General features: G+C 32.9%; 1 non-coding gene across 1 annotated transcript; it reads left to right on the top strand.

Annotated features, from left to right (window-relative positions):
* Nucleotides 1–220: 220 nt before the first annotated feature.
* Nucleotides 221–293, top strand: Trnak-uuu (transfer RNA lysine (anticodon UUU)). The gene has a single exon. It is a non-coding gene; the product is annotated as a tRNA-Lys (tRNA).
* Nucleotides 294–13638: the final 13345 nt, after the last annotated feature.

Here is a 13638-nt window from a genome sequence, read left to right as displayed (position 1 = left end):
TTCCGACTTCCCAATCACTGTAGCTTGTTCCAGGCAGAACATGGTCTTTTACAACAAAACAAAACACTTAACAAATAATCATAATAGAACCTATGTAACAACTAAAGATACCACATTTTTGTTTAACAACACTATCAAAAATCGATTTAAGATCAATATACCTTTTAAAATGTTTATACATTTTTATACAATACACTTCTAACCATAAGCATCTTTAAGTGCCCGGGTAGCTCAGTTGGTAGAGCGTTGGACTTTTAATCCAACGGTCCAGGGTTCAAGTCCCTGCTCGGGCGGCAACTTTTTTATTACCTTCGACTTACCTCCACTGATGATAAAATGATTTTATGAAATAATTCATAATAAACTATAAATATTCATAATATTTAAAAATAATTGAATTCCGTTTGAATTCGTTCTTAAATCAAAAGTATACACTTAAATATTTTATTCACAGTTTTTTTTCATGTTTCGTTCCTTAGCAGGTAGGTACAAGTTCTTAAATTCATTAAACGTCTCAAATAAGTATTCTAAATCATTCTTTAAGAACGTTTGCACCTTTTGTTGAACTGAAAGTATGCAATAGTTTGCACAGCTTGCAGCTTGCATCACACTGCCACAGTAAAGGCCACAAATAAAGTGCTCTCCTCTACAAACGGACTAAAATACACGTTTTATTATAAATTTCACATCAAATAAATACGTTTCCTATGTTTATCTAGCAAAATGAAATCAGAAAAATGAGGATGAAGAAAAAAACACATTTTCTATAATAAAAAAGAAAATATCAATTTTCTTTTTGAATTCAGAAACTAAACTCGAACTGGAAGCAAAGCTGCAGAAGGTAGGTAAAAAGATATAAAATCTGATATAAGCTACATAGGAGTTTAGTGAAAAATTAAAAGAGATAAGAAATCAGCACGACTCAGCACATTACGAATTTTCACACCTCTCCCCTCCCCCGCGCTTTGAAGCTTACCTATTATATTATTAGATGTTTTCTATAATAGGCGAAGTGTCTGGATCTGGAAAAAGGTGTTCATTCCGTTCATATCCATGGTTCGACGAACAACGTTCGATTCGATTCGCAGACAAAGTGTCGTGTGTCGTATGTGTCGTCCTTGCAGAGGCAGACACAGCACACCAGGCTACAGGCACTGACACTATCTTTCTACATTAAGGATATATTGGCATTCGAATCGTGAAAGGAAAAATCTATCTTCCCGTTTATCACTCTTTTTTCCTATGTTTGTCTTATTCTGAAAAAATAAAAATAAAAAATATTGTCTTGGATACATTTGATGAAGACTTACAGTGTCTGTCTTGGAATGTGTTTTCGTTTTTCTATAGATCCTTTCATAAAAGGAAAATTTATATCACAAGGAGTGAAATGTAATTTTATATCCTCCCCCTTCACAGACATCATCATCGTTCTCATCATCATCATCATCATCATCTGTTGCGCCACACAAATTCCATACTCGTTCGTAATATGTACCTTTGAGTTTGTTTGTAAAAAGATCTTTTTAGGGGATATTGATAAATTGAATCACAGCAAAGAAATTCATACACAAGAAAATTTATATGTCCTTAAGGGATGGTGGAACGGAATGGAAAACATAAACGTAGGGTTCACCACATCTAAAAAAAGAAAAAAAAAAACTTTAACAGAAATTGGGTTTAGGGTGACCAAAAATATCATAATCAGATTACTTTTGCCTTTTATCTTATGAGAAGCTTTATTTTTGGGTGATAGATACTTTTTTTTCTATGATTTTTCTTTTCTTCAGACATATATATAGAAAGAGAGCTTAGTTGGTTATAATCTATTGAATAAAAAGGCCTAAAGGGCAATAAAAGGGACTTGAGTTAAGGTCTTTTATAAACTTTTATAAGTATAGAAAAACATATGAACAAAATTATATTCTATAAAGAAAATCAAATTTGAAATGAAGATGTCCAATCATAAGAAAAGAAAATCATGTTGACTTTTCACCAGTTCTTTGTGAAAGTGTAAGTTATAGGAAAATACTTCCGGTTTGTGGTTTTGTGATTTCCGCATTTCTTTAGCATCTTTAGTAAAGGTATACCAGTGATTTGATGGTTTATTTAACCGAACAGCACACCAAATCTTTACTTTTTGGAGAGGGTGAGATTATTACAAAAGCATTCAATAGTAAGTGCTTCCTTTTGCAATTGATGATTTGGTATCAATGAATTAAAAAACACAATTCTAACCGTTCATGTCTAAATGTCATAAAATAAATGCGGGTGTTCCCCAGGGACCCATTTTGTGTCCAACTCTCTTCCTTATATTTAAACACGATCTTTTGTGGAACTTCTAATCCATTATACTGATTCGCTGAAGACAATCCCCTTAGCTTTTCACATTCGATTCTGGATTGTCACTTTTTTCTTTATGATGTGGAACTTTAACGGAAGCCTATGATAAGCTTATTAAATTCCGATCTCGAAACAATTTTCCAATGGAGAATTATGCACCGTGTAGAATTCAAGGCTTCAAAACTCCTGTCGTTAAAGCGTAACCAAGTCCTGATACTTCTTTCCATTAGTGGATACATAAAAGTAATCAACTTTCAGTATTCCAGTACTCGGTATGTGAATGACTGGTGATCTGTTATGGAATGGTCACATATTCGACATTGCCAAAAATACTGCTAGGTACTTATGATTTCACCGATATAATCTTGGAGAATTTGCCAATTCCTCGCAAAAGGCACTACTCGTGAAAAAAAATTTGGATGGCACAGGCAAGGATCAAACCCAAGACCTATGGATGGCGTGATAGTCCAACGCATTAACTATCACGCCTCGGGTACTAATTCTAATATAGAATCAAAAAAAAGAGCTTTGAAAATGATAGACGATAGAACTTTAATCTAAAATCTTAGATTACTCGAACACCGCCGAAATATTTAATGCCTTTCGTTGTGTAACCGTTAAAACGACCAAGTTGAGGCCAATACATGCCAGCTTAAATGGCGGATCCATGGGGTGAGGTGTCGTAGGGATCATGAACCCCCCCCCCCCTTGGGAGATAGTTTGTTTTTATTTTCGTAGTAGCTCCCTTGAATTCAAAACTTTCGTATTACGTTAATTGGCTCCCATTATATTTTTAATTATTTATTTTTCATATATGAAAACAAAATTTGTATTTTAATTCCTTAAACTATGTTTGCTAAAAGTACTGCTTTTACCTGCGGACTGGAGCAAGAACATAATATGAATGAAATGATATGAATCAGACCTTTTTCAATAATTCATCATTCATCATTACATGAGCCATTAAGCTTAAAAGTTAAGTTGTATATTTAAAGAGTTCATCTAAAGATTTGTTAGTCGTTTAACAACACTAACCTAAAACTAATTTGCTGTCAAAAACAACGAAAATGTTTGTTTCACGTCATTTAGAATTTGGAAAAACTTTCGTAATAAAACAGTTTTTTTATGAAAAAGAGCAAATATTCAGGTTCCTAAGAAGAAAACTTGGATCCGTCCATCCGATCCATCCGTCTGTCTCTCTTGGCCCCTACAGCCCAAACTATTGTGTCGATTGAGTTCAAACTTAGAAATTGTGGTTTTAAGCCGTTTGGACTTAGACGTTTTTTAATTTTTTTAATACGAAAAATAACAGCAATCTTCATGCAATTTTTTGATTAAAAATCGAAAATTCGATTTTTTCAAAAATGAACCGATAGTTTTCTTTAAAACTTTTACGAATGTTTGTCTTTGTTTGGCCTCTTTTTAAAAGAAACACATTTTTGGAATTGCTCGAGAAGGATATCTCTATTTAAACCTTTATTTTGTTCTTAAGTTTTCTCAAGAACTAATGAACTGATTACAATCGGCTTTATCGATGATCAAATGATCAAATTGATGAAGATGATGATTTTTGATAATTAAAAATGTTAGCCTTTGTTTAACTTTAAAAAAAATATTAGTTTTTGTTTATAAAATTTGGTACCTCAGAAAGGGGTCACCATGAATATTTATAAGCGCTAAATAACTTCGTACCAAATATATTATTTTTGAGAAATTAAATTGCATTAAAATTTCATCCCAGCTCAATTTTGAACGTTGTACGTGCGATCATTTTAGCAAAAATCGATTACGGGCTTCATATTTTCGGAAAATGCCTAAAAACTCAGTTCTGTAAACTCAAAGCTCCATAATATTCAGCACTCAGAATTGCCCTAGGCGCCTTCCCTACAACACCTATCCCCAATTTTCTAGCCGAAGCTGGATTCCTTGAAGAACGAAGAGACCTTCTTACTGCCAAATTAATACTGAAATTCCTGATTTCATATGGATGATCTAGATATTGCACTTATACTTATAAAAACAAAACCAGATGTGTTTCCCCCTTGGATATTAAAGGAAAGCAGTATTGATACTCAACTCGCAGCTTTAAAAAAAAACTAATCTTGATCCTTTCAATTTCAGGCAACTATTTAATGAAATATACAACAACCTATTTAAACAACAATATAATCAGTTAATAATAACAAAATTGCATATGCGGTAGCTGATTCAAACTAAAATACTGTACAAACAAGTAGCCTTCACGAATTTAACAACATCTTTACTGCCGAATCAGCAGCTATTATAGGTGCTATAGAATACGCAGAAAAAAGGAGAGAAATGTTGTCAATCCATACGACTTCTTAAACAAAATTTAAAAATTGCAAATGGAAAAATATTTAACCAATTACAAAAAACATTAATAACTATTATACGAATTATATTAATCCTTTCCGTATTACAGTTAACATAGCAGATACCTTTACTCGACACGAGACAAGAGCAATCATCAGGCTAAGGCCTAACCATACAAACCTCACACATAAACACCTATTAGACAAAAGCGCAACCAACAATTCCGGCTTATTCTGCAACCACCCAAACAAAATGACAGTTGAACATCTATTAAACTATTTTCCCAACTTCCAAACACCAAACCACAGGATCAACCGTCCAGACATAATAAAACAACCCAAAGAAATTAACTGCGGTACCATAATAAAATTTAAAAAAAAATAAAATTTATTGAAGAAAATAAAAGAAATATTTAACAGTTCAATTTAATTCAAAAAGATACTAAAACTATTGTATTATAACCTCATATGTATACTTAAGACTGTTAATAAAAATAAATATAGGAAATATTTTTAAATAGACTTTTTGGGAGAAATAAGGAAGTTCTAGTGTGCATTTTATTTATTTCAAAATTTTAAGATCTTAAATGAAAGAAATTTTTAAAACGAACGTCAAGAGAATAAATGTCCCGAAAACAGCAACTTTTCTTAAACTTATGGCTAATTGGAAAACATAATAAACGTTGCATATCTATATTTTGAGAACTAAATCTTTTTGAAAAGAGATTCCAAAACTTGTAATTTGTTGGTGCCACACAAACGTTGTTACCAAGTTAAGTATGTGTTTACTTTAATTTATTTGTATTTAATTTTTAAAGGAATTTTGTAATTAAATGCACCTTTTTCCTTAAATACGAGAGCCAAACAATTTTTTCTCTACAATTTTTAAGTTTTATTGAATCCCTTAAAATCAAAATATTATCTGGTATCTCGAAAATTAAGTTCGAAAAATTACGTAAAAAAAAACAACAAAATTCTTAATATCAGATTCTTTCTCATTTTCTGGGTTCTATGCACCAAAAACGCTCTAAACTATTTAGTTAAGCTCTTAAATTTGACACATTCAGAAAATTGTTGAAATCTTGGAATGCTATTATATATAGGGTATCGTCCAAGTTAAAAAGTTAGACCATACCTCGCTAGACAACAGAGTTCTTAAATACTTTAATAACTAAAGTTGTATTTTTAGCCGTTGAAATTTGTAGATGTACATTATATTATTTCAATTTTGTCAAAATCCTTTACAGAGCACTAAAGAACAATTTGAAGCGGTGGGTGACAACTCGTCTATATGTTAAGTTGTTGACCTACCCCCCCCCTTTTAATTAAAAGTCAAACAAAATTCAATTATCGTTCTTTTTTTTTACAAACTAAAAAAATGTTTGTTCGAACAAAAATGATTTAACCTACAAAATAACTGTATGCAACCAAGAAAATTTACATTTTATATTTTAAATTTGAAAGATATAACACTTTTAGGCAATTTTAATGACTTGTAGCATACCTAAATATCTACTATTCAAATTTCACGTGATTTGAAACAAATATTTCAAGGATGCTTTTTATGCAATTTTAATGATTTGGAACATAAATACAATTTTTATGTTACTTGAAACAATTTTTTTTTTTTTAACTGGGAGAATATTTCTTAAGGTTCAAAAACTATTACGATATATGACAACGCATGTTTACAAAATTTAAAGAGATTAACATAACCAATTAATCCGTTCAGAATATCAATAAGCTCGTTCAAAGTCAAAAAACTGACTGGGAAATATAATCGGCTTATTTCTTGCAATATTGGGCAAACTGCTATAAAATGGTGAGTACCTTCAAGTTCTCTTAAATTGCAGAGAGTGCGGATTTGTGCTAAATCGGATCTATAAGGCACAAAGTTAAGATTAAATATTTCGACTCTAGCCTTAAAGATGATACCGATAGCTTCTGCAGTCAGTTCCTTGCAAAAATAACTCATATCAGATGACAATTAGTGGTTCAGGTTCCTGTAAATGTTTCTACTTTCTGAAGAGGATGCACTTTCTAGATATTGTAAATATATCGCATTATCAGTTTTAGCAATCAGGTCATCAAGTGAATTCTGCCATTCAATAACGTTAGTTTCAGTTAAAGGAATTGGATTCTTTTTCAAAAAATGTACTTGTTTGGTATCACGTTACAATATGAAATATAAAATTTAATTCAAGCCGTTTTGGTTCGTAAGATATTTAAGGTTAACCAAAATGTTTACCTTTTTAAACTGCTATGGTAAAAAAAACACCCACAAAATTTTTTCGAGAGCCCTTATTTATCTGTATAACAAAATTAATTTGAAGTCGATTACTTACTTACTTACTTAAGGTGGCGCTACAGTCCGGGGCGGACCTGGGCCTCAACCAACAAGCGTCTCCAGCCAGCTCGGTCCCTAGCTAGCTGTCTCCAGTTTCGCACGCCAAGTTGGTTGAGGTCCTCTCCCACCTGGGTGCGCCACCTGAGTCGCGGTCTTACTCTACTGCGCCGTCCCTCGGGATTGGATTCGAAGACCTTCCGGGCTGGAGCGTTGATGTCCATCCGCTCTACATGACCTAGCCATCTAAGCCGTTGGACTTTAATTCTGCTAACTAGGTCAGTGTCGCTGTACAGCCCGTACAGTTCGTCGTTATATCTTCTCCTCCATTCATAGTTTCGAAGCAACAACAAGCCTCGGAATTTGAAGTCGATATCTCTTCTAGTTTTTGAGCTATGGACGACGAAATACCTCACGAACGATATCCTTATACAAATATTTTATTTCGACTCTAGGGTCCTTGGAACGTCGAGAAATGTCAAAATTTTCAATTTTACAAATCGGACCCATTACAATAACTTCCTATGGGAAGTTGAAAATGAACTATGAAAATTAATTTAAAATAGAAATAAGAAATGTTTCCTCGCACATATCTATCAAAAAAAAAAACGAAATTTGTGCTGCGGTAATGGAAAGTTGGTAAGTTAATAAAGATTGCAACTGACCAATAGCGGATGAAGAGGAGGGTTCGTCGGTATTTAACCTGTCAAAAACATCTAAAACAACTAAAATTTTTGTTTCACTTAAGTTAGAATTTGAAAAAACTTTAGTAATGCTTTAAATTATTTTCATAAAAATTGTTTCTAAGAAAAAGAGCAAATAATAAGGATCCTTAATAAACCTTGAATAGGAGATCGTCAAATTTATAATAAGTTTCCTTTAAATCCTGAACCTCGCCTTAAATTACGTCTGAAAAATTCGTTGTTCGTAAAAAATTTCGAACTCGATCTTTTAATCAAACATGTCATTGCGATGGTAGAAAAGTCGAAAAAAGGCTTTTTTTCATTTTTTTAATACGATAATTCGAAACTTTCTAATTTTTTCCCTTAAGTTTACTTCTTTCTACAAGAAAAACATATTTCGGTATTGATTCAGAAGAGTAACCTACATAAAACCGTAATTTTTTTTAAAGTTTTCTTAAGGGGGTATTCTGGTCTAGAAACACAAAAAAAATGATTTTTTTTTCGTTTCATATTTTCATAGTTTAACTATTTAAGAATATGTCTACAAGAGGATTTTCCCAAATTCAAATTATTTTCGGAGAAATAAGTATTTTGCTGAGCAGCCATCCAAATCGGTTGGGCTGCAACTAATAGAACAAAAGGCATAATGGGTACTTTAAACGCGTTTTTTTCAGAACTGTCTTTTTGAATCTGATACCCACGATTTCTCTGCCGAACCAATTTACTTGAAATTTTAAGAGAGTCTTCTTTAGGGACTTGTCTACGTCCGAAACTACAACCATCCCCAAATTTTCATTTTTACTATTTTTAACAAATCGAAGAATGTTCAAAAGAGTGGTAATTTTTTTTTTTTTAGGCAATCGCCGTTTTGTAAAAAAAAATGTTTGTAACTTTTCCGTAGTTCCAGACATTGCGACATTATTGTAGATTAAAAATCTTTTTTAGTTTTTGATTTCAGATTTCTAGGAGAGTTAAAATCGTGGGTATGGTCACGCACCAAATTTTTGAGACGCACCACTCCATCAGCTGATAACTAACGGAATTTTGATTTTTTTTTACTTTTTTATTTTTTTTGTATGCTTCTATAATAAAGGCTTCGAATCTCTTGGAATTTGAATTGAAAAGAGATTCTGAAACATGTAATTTATAGGTGCCTCACAAAAGTTTGTTACCAACTTATGTGCTTCCTTAATTTAAGTTTATTTAAATCTGAGAGAAAGTATGTACTTAAATGCACCTATAACCTTAAATACAAGAACCAAACATGTTTTTCCCTACAATTTTTAAGTTTTGTTGACACCTTTAAGATGAAAATATTTTCTTTCATCTACGTGTAAGCAGATAGTAGTAATAGACTGGCGAAAATTGAAACCGAAAAAAACTAATTCAAAAAGTCAAGACAATTCTTCATATCAGATCAACTCTCATTTTCTGGGTTTTTGAATTTTTGAAGCGTTCTTCGCAATATTAGAAATGGAAACAAGAAAAGTTTATAATACTTTTGAAAAAAAAACTTAGTTTCAAAACAATTTCTTACATTTCTGCGTGAAATGAACTAAAAAACATCTTAACTATAGTGTTTTAGCATTGAATAATTACAAATAGAAGGGACACCGGGCAAATCCTAGATGGCGACACTAATTGCTCATAAGTCGCTAGTATCGCACGGCGAGTTATTGAAACATTTTATCGGTCTATTAAATACAACACCCAATTTTACAGATTTTAATTTTATGGGAAATTTCCTTACATTTTGTTATGGTCGAGGAAGATGACGGAATATTTTTGTTCCTTTTAGTTTGGATTGAAAAACAACAACAACAAACTGTTTAGGTATGTCTGTGAAGTGCGGCATTCAAGGCCAAATCACGTTTTGCTGCAGAAAACGTATTTTTTTTAAATTTCGTTCTCATTCATAAAATGAAAATGATGTTGGTGCTTGCATTATTGTAATTATTCAATGGTTTTATCTCTTGAATATAACACTTTCAGAAAGTAGTAAGCTTATAGCAATAGCGTCAAACTACGATCAGAGGTTCATCATAAGTGCATGTCTTAGTAGTTAGTAAAATATAATACAATTATGGCCTAACACACGCACAAAATACAAAACAAAATTAACATTTAACTATTACAAAAAAAAATGCTCATTCGATTTAAAGCTTCATTCTTCCCATAGTTAGTTCTATGGAAGTCAATATGTATAAAATCAAATGGACGCAGGTGATCATCAATTTAACCATTAATGAGTTGATGTAAAAATACTAAGTCATTATTAACACGCCTTTGATGGAGAGATTGCATTTGAAGAAGTAGAATACGATGTCCATAGGGAGGCAGATCATAAGGATCTTCCCAAGGAAGACCCTTAGGGCAAAGCGAATGAAATTATGTTGAATTGATTCAATACGTTTTCTATGAATTTGGAATAGGGATTCCATACCTGCGAAGCATATTCAAGATGAGGACGAACATGGCAACTATACAAAGAAAGGGTAACATAGGGATCATTGAACTCCATTGCCCAGCGTTTTATAAAACCAAGCATAGAACTTGCCTTATTAACAATAAAATTAATGTGATATGTAAACTCTAAGTTGGAACAGAAATCTACACCTAAATCTTTAAATGTGGAGACACGACAGAGTTTTTGCTGTATACAGTAGTCAAATACGTTACTGATTAGTTTTTTAGTGAAAGTTATCGTCTGGCATTTTAAAGGGTTGAGTGAAAGGCTACTTTTCCCACACCAAAATGTGAAACTATCAATGTCGGCTTGTAAAAGAATACGACTTTATTATTTTGAAAATCTTCATGTCGTCAGCAAAAATGAGAAGTTCACTTGAGCGTAGACATGACGATACATCGTTAATAGACAGTATGAACAGAAAAGGGCCAAGATGGCTTCCTGGGGAACACCAGATTGAGCAACAAAAGGTTCTGAATGACAATTTCTAAATTTTACCTCGTAGGATCTGTTTTCAAGGTATGACTTAATCAAAGCTAAGAAAAATGTTGGAACACCAATAGCCTTTAGTTTAAATAAAATCATTCCGTAGCTAAGTTGGTCAAAAGCTTTAGAAAAGTCAGTGTAAACACGGTCAACTTCATAACCTATGTTTGAGAATGTGAGGAGATTAGTAACGGTTGCTCTTTTTTTTCACAAAACCATGTTGCTGTTCGCAAATGATATTTTTACTTAAATATGCTACGCTTTCACAAACAACTTGTTCAAATACTTTAGGAATGCAAGAAAGCTTTGCAATGGGCCTGTAGTTGCTTATATCCGACTTGTTACCTTTCTTGAAAATTGGTGTTAGAAATGACTTCTTCCATGTGCTGAGAAATTTGTCTGTTTTTAGAGAAAGTTTGAATAAGAACGTAAGTGGTTCAACTAAAGCATTACTACACTTTTTTAGTACTATCGGGGGAATACCATCAGGACTGACTGAGCAGTCATCATTCAACGCATATAAAAGATCAAGGACCGTACTCTGTAGCACAGGTATGTGGCTACAGCTAGTTTGCGAAAAGGTGTGAAGATTATGAAAATATACTTCATCAACTTCTTGAGTGCTATTAACAAATGACTCACCGAAATTCGTTGCGAAAGCGTTACAGATATCAAAAGTTTTATCTAACGAAAGGTTCTTGTAAGTGAAGATGGAAAGCCATCTGATTTTTTCTTTGAGTTTACAAAATTCCAAATTTTTTAAAATTCTCTTTCAAAGAGGTGCCCATATCAGCAACATAACAAGCATATACAAAATTATAAAGAGACTTAAATTAGTTAAAGAGGTCAACATAAAAAGAGAAGTTGACTGAAGACAGAGTTTAGAGATACGTTTTCCATGCCTTATTTCTTTTGTTACGCAGTAAACGCAATTCTTTCGTGTACTAAGGCTGGCTAAAGTTTGTATTTCTTGATTTCTTTATGGGTACATTTTTTTCAAAACAATAATTAAGGATCTTATAAAAAGTTGAAACTGCTTCTTCAATGTTAGAGAATGCTAGTGTATCAGCAATTCCAGAAATGGTTAAATCTTTAGACAGCTGCTGGAAATTGGCTCTTCTGAAATTAAAATTATATAAGCAATCAAAAGAATTACTGTGATTAGTAAGGTGATTACTTAAGCCAAAAAAATGTCTAAGGGGGGGTGATATTTATCAATATTAGTAATTCCTGATCTAGATTCTAGAACAAGAGTACTAATAGCGTCAGAAGAAAAGTTTTGAGTTTTTAATACAGCTTGTTTGCTGTAAGTCAGTGAGAAGGACTTTATCGAGAAGAGATAGTTCCATTTGTGAAGAAGAAGGAGAGGCTTCAAGGCACGATTCGTCTTCGGATGGAATCCAGTCAATGTGTGGAATATGGCATATTTAGAAAACGGTTCTAATCTTGGAATGCTTTCATATGTAGTGAATCCTCCAAAATAAAAAGAATTTAACATACCTTTATACAACTAAAGTTATCACTTCAGCCCTTGAAATGTACAAATGTAAGATTAAGATACACATTATTTTATTTGAATTTTGTTAACCTCCTTTACAGAATATTAAAGAACATTTTTAAGTGGTTAGTTAAAACTCATCTATGTATAGGTACAACTAACTGGCTAAATTGCAAGATCTCACTAGGCTAATTGTGTTTCCAGCTTCAAAATGTTTTTAACGACCTAATTCAAGGAACCGTATTGTACCCTCGTGTGTAGCAAACTTGAGTGTGATTATGAAATGAGAAATTCAACTTATCTGTTGCTTTCTGTTCTCTTTCTTCAAAATAAGTAAGATATACTTTTCCTCCTATATTAAAACGCGTCATCATAGTTTCAAGAGACAAGAATGCATCTACCCACAAGAATTTTTCATTAGGACATAGTTAAGGTAGGCAGTAGTTAGTTATATACCTACTCAGGTTCAAAAGATGGTAAGTAAAAGTAAGTAAGGTATGCACCGGAACTCTTGTACCTTTACTTAATCAATACAACCAGAATCCCTGCGTATTGCGCATATGCTTTGCTTTACACTACGAATGGCGAATGCCAAGGAAAAAACAAAATTCCTCACAGCACCACGTCCACTGACAAGCTGTGCAAAATTCAAAGTCAATCAATGACCAAGAGGACCACTACTGTAGGGTTAACAAGAAATTCACATTAATCCTAAAGATATGCAATATAAAAATTATAATCACACTGATTTCTCTATTTGTCTCTTTCTAAATCATAAAAATGATCATACCACATGATCAGCACGAAATTAAAAAACAAAAAGAAGAACTAAAGTAAAAAGCTCTTTTTCTCATCGAAATTAAATAAATTTTATTTTCTCCTCTTTCTCTTTATCATCTTCTTCGTTATAGTTAATTTATTGGTGGGTTCTTTTTGAATAAACAAGTTCTTCTTTCCCTCCATACTCACTTCACTGATTTCTAGAACGACACAGTCATCCTACCCTCTTGATCTCGTCTCCCCCCTCCTTCTCTATGAACTTAAAACTAATAATTATCAAAGCAACAACAACAAACAAAATACCTATACGATAGGAGAAGGGGCAATATAGACATAGGAAGAGGCAGAGAGGGTAAGGCGGGAAATGCAGAGGCAGAGGCAGACTGAAAACTGAATCCAATTGAAAGCATTTAAAACGGACAAAATAAGAGAAGGGGTACCCGTACCGGTACCTCCCCTCTACTTCACCACTGTTTTAACTCTAACAACAAGACAAAATACCGGTCATTGAAAAATTCCATCAGCATCAGCTTCCAACGAACCGACGAAACGAACGAAGAAACGCAAACGAAGAATCACCACCGCACCGCATTGGTCTTATACAGTCTCAGCCTCTGTCATAGTCACCGTTCTCAGACTCACTTAGATTATTTTTATCGACTTTACAAAAACAGCTACGCTGAGTGCTGCCTGTGCCTACCGCTCGT

Source organism: Eupeodes corollae, chromosome 1 (genome assembly GCF_945859685.1).
Source record: "Eupeodes corollae chromosome 1, idEupCoro1.1, whole genome shotgun sequence".
In the NCBI taxonomy this organism is placed as follows: Eukaryota; Metazoa; Arthropoda; class Insecta; order Diptera; family Syrphidae; genus Eupeodes; species Eupeodes corollae.
Note: the sequence above shows the minus strand (reverse complement) of the source record. Positions and strands in the feature narration are given on the sequence as shown.